This window comes from Hippopotamus amphibius, chromosome 12, assembly GCF_030028045.1.
Source record: "Hippopotamus amphibius kiboko isolate mHipAmp2 chromosome 12, mHipAmp2.hap2, whole genome shotgun sequence".
NCBI lineage: Eukaryota > Metazoa > Chordata > Mammalia > Artiodactyla > Hippopotamidae > Hippopotamus > Hippopotamus amphibius.
Window position 1 is genome coordinate 15,260,579 of NC_080197.1, and position 4,015 is coordinate 15,264,593.

The following is a 4,015-nucleotide window of genomic DNA, read 5'->3' on the forward strand; positions in this document are numbered from 1 at the left end:
AAATATTCAAAAAGGTAAATTTGTAAGTAAAAATTACAAGTTTACTAAACCCACAAAACTGGAGTATTTCAAAGACCAGGGGCTCAGTGGAGGGCGCAGCAACAGAATAACTTCACAACTGAATGAAATTATTGCTGAATTTTGCCTCCATGCAGCACTGAAATGGGGAACCCTCTTTAACACCTCATACATTAAAAAAAAATTAAGAGAATACAAGGCTCATATTGGTTTTCATATACGTTACACTTGAAGTTGAAGACCCAGTACTTGCAGACTGGGTCTAACATAGTCTATGCCATCAAATTAATACATTGTGCTCACTGCGTCTTTGCATATTTAGAAACACTGAATGTTTAATGTAGTGACATAGGCACGCTTCTTTTTACAAGGCAATCACAGATTGCAAATCCCATAGGGCTGTGGGAAAAAACCAGTCATCTCTGTTCTGGAGAAGCAAAGAAACAACACACTATTTTGGCTGAGACTGAGACACAGGGCAGGCAGGTACCCCACCAGATGATTACGGATTCTGGATAACCGTCATCAACGTGAGGAGGACATTCCAGCACGTCACAGTGCAGAACAACGACCTCTCCTTGCCTTCTGCTCTCAGCAAGGCTGTCTACACGGGACACCACGGGGAACGAACACCCTGGACGTGCACTGTGAGCACGCATGGCTGCGGGACGGGGCGCCCAGCGCTGTCACCCTATGCCTGCTGCCGCTTTTCTCTCTCTCTTTTTTTTTTTTACACAAACCTATTTTAAAAATCTTTTGGATGAGTAATATTCCTATTTTACCACACTTCATCTTTGTATGCACCATCGAGCTATCCCCTGCGTGCTGATAGGAAACCAGAGCTAGTTTTGGTTCAAGGCTTGGAAATATGGCAACTTACTTTTAATAACATGTGAGACCGAATCCTTGGGACCCTGCGGTCGGCCAGCCTGCACCCGGTGCCTCTGAGCAGAGCAGACCCGGCAGAAACGTGGTCAGGCAAGGAGCCATCTCCGCACTGGTGGACACCTGCCCGCTCTGCTACTCTAAACAGGAGACGTGTCCTCCAGGGGTCACTTGTACAGTCAGCCCAATCCGAAAATATCATTGAGGAAAAACGATAATCTTTGTCACAATCCAGTACACAGATTCTCTTTCCAAATCTTGCCGTTCTTCAGGACCAGTGGGTTTGACGATTCAATTGCTATGTGGCTTTTCAGGAACACCTATGGCCAGCTGTCGTACTACGTTCCCCACTGTCACACCTCCCGAGAATAAGATGCATGGGAGCCAGGAGCAGTTGTAGAGGAAATCTGGGGACGTGTACTGATAAACACCATTGTACACCAGCAGCTGAGTGAGCAGGGTGGCAAGGAAGGTGATGGTGATCCCACACCCAAGGCCACTCCTTGACCTGTCAAATGTCCACCAAAGGCCCAAAGACAGGGCTGCTAATGTCAAGGAGAGCTGAACATTATCGGCAAAATCCAATTTAGCACTGGCGTGGTTGATGCCAACAAAGGCCACCACACAGTGCATCACGCTGGCCCACTCCCTCCTAAACTTGTATGGTTCTCCAAGTTGACGGTCGATGCAGGGATAGAGCAAGCTGACAACAGCATCTGCCATCCCACAGCACCGAGGGACCCATCAGGTGGAGGAGAAGATGGTAGCGATGACTTCCTCAGGAAACAGGGTGGCATTCCTCTGGACAGGCAGCAGGCTCGGCACCAGGGCCAGGACCACCCCCACTGAGAACAGCACCAGGCTCCTCTGCACCAGATGGTGGTGCCAGTTGGCGTGGGTGCTGCCACCACGGCCCCCCATACCAGGGCTCTGAGGCCCGTGAGCCGGGTCAGCGCCCTGCGCACTGTGGGCCACTAGCAAGGAGAGGCCTGACCCTGAAGAGTTGAACATTGCTCCCACTTTGGCCACCAGCCCTCCGGCACTGGCCCTCAGGTGGCTTCTGTGCTTTGCGCCTTTATGCAGGGACCGCTCCAGGGCTAGTCATCCAGTCTGGGCATCAGCTACCAGTCTGACAGGCTTTCCTGGCTGAGGGCCACCCACCTGCAGGCTCGCCAAAAGAGGAGCTCTCCAAGGAGTGCTGAGGCCCGTGCCACCTGGAGTTAGGCTCTGAACGTCACTTTAATGTAAAGAAAAATTCATGTTTGATCCTTTCACTCGTTCCTAAAACAGACCTCCTGAAAGTCTTACAATTTAGTATTTTCATAGGTCATGAGATGAGTCTAGGATGGCACCTTAGATAGCTTCTGGATGGGACTGGACTCCAGAAGATCCACCTGGTGATTACAGAGTTAGAACCTTCACCTTCCAGCCCCTCTGGGGAGAGGTGAGGGTACAGAGGTTGAGTACATTCATCAACGGCCAATGATTCAATCAAATTGCCTACCTCAAACCCTCAATTAAAATCCATAATCATTGGGTTCAGAGAGCTTCAGGGGAGGTGAACACATGAAGGGGCTGTGAGGGGGGTGCTCTGAGAGGGCATGGAGGCTCACCACCCCCAATCCTTCTTTGCCTTATGCATCTCCCACGTAGGGTTTTCCCAAAGTTTTATCTTTATAATAACTTGCAACAGTAAATAAAGGGCTTTCCTGAGGTCTGTGAGTGGTTCTAATGTTTAGTGAATATGAGAGGAGGAGTCATAGAACCTTTGAATTTACAGGCAGTTGATCACATATATGGGTGATCATGGAATTTGTGATCATTACTTGAAGTAGGGGCTGACATCAGGGGCTGAGCCCTCAAACTGTAGAGTATGTGTTACCTCCGTGGATTAAGAATAACAAGTGAAATCACTTCTGGGATGCCCAGTGGGTTTTAAAGAATTGGTTCATGTTGTTACAGAAACAACATATTTGTTGGCAGGGGCCAAACCTGGACACACTCTCCTCTATAATTTGTGTCTGGGTTGAGGTTTGGGGACAAGGGATGACTGTATGTAGACAGTGCACTCAGAAGTCCTTACTGGTTTTCTGCATTTTCAAAATTCCTGGCAGAATCAGATTCTTCATTAATTGGATTGTGACATGATGGTATCTCGTCTTGATCCTACGACCCACATGCATTTTGTCCTGAGACAACTGATCAGTAATTTCCTCTCCTGGACAGTGGGACCATGTTACATGACTTCTTTGAAAGGATGACCAATCATGAATATAAAGAGTGTACCCATTTCATGGTCAATGCTGTCCATTGTTCATCAAAATATCTTAATCCAAAAACTTGTCTAGCTTCATTTCCTCACCAAGTCATGGAAAAAAAATTTATGTCAAAGAATGATCATTTCTCTTTCATGAAATTAATCAGAAAGTCGACTGTTGGTGAACTTCTTCCATTCCTGAGGCAACTACCGGGAGAGCAAGGAAAACAGCACTTTTGCAAGTTTGCTTGTGGGGCGCAAGACTCTTTTATCCAGGCAGGTAAAATATTAGTCAAATGAAGACCTTCCCCTTGTCCCCAAGTCAGACTATTATTGTATTTTCCTATTAGGATAGAGAATCTTAGAAATGGTCTCATAATTATAAAGACATGTGCCATCACCAAATAGAAATGCCACTATCAGGAATTTTGCTCTATCCTCTCTCTTCAATGACTGTGCACTTGGCATGAGTATGAAATGGGAGATTCATTCACCTGACAAATCTTTATAAATTTTTATGCTTCTTGTCCCTAGAAAGCATAGTTCTTGGAGTAGGAAAACAGCTGAAAGAAAATTTACTAAAATAATCTGCCTTCTAGGCGGGAGAAAGACGATACAGAAAGGGGAAAATACTATGCCAGGTCATGAGGCTTGCTTTGAAGAGTGAGAGTGATGGAGATAAAGGAGGCTGTGCTCATTCTGCAGAGGGTTAGGGAAACCCTCTAGATCAGGAGGTGTTGAGAAGAGGCTGCAAAAAACTAACTAAACAAAAACAAAACAAATAAAACAAAACAAAATCAAAGAACAACAGCAGCAACAACAAAATGCTTGGTGTGTTTCAACAGCTGCAAGTCC

At 46.3% G+C, this 4,015-nt stretch overlaps 1 pseudogene; it reads right to left on the reverse strand.

Annotated features, from left to right (window-relative positions):
* Positions 1-1,194: 1,194 nt before the first annotated feature.
* Positions 1,195-2,021, reverse strand: LOC130833563 (insulin-induced gene 1 protein-like; annotated as a pseudogene).
* Positions 2,022-4,015: the final 1,994 nt, after the last annotated feature.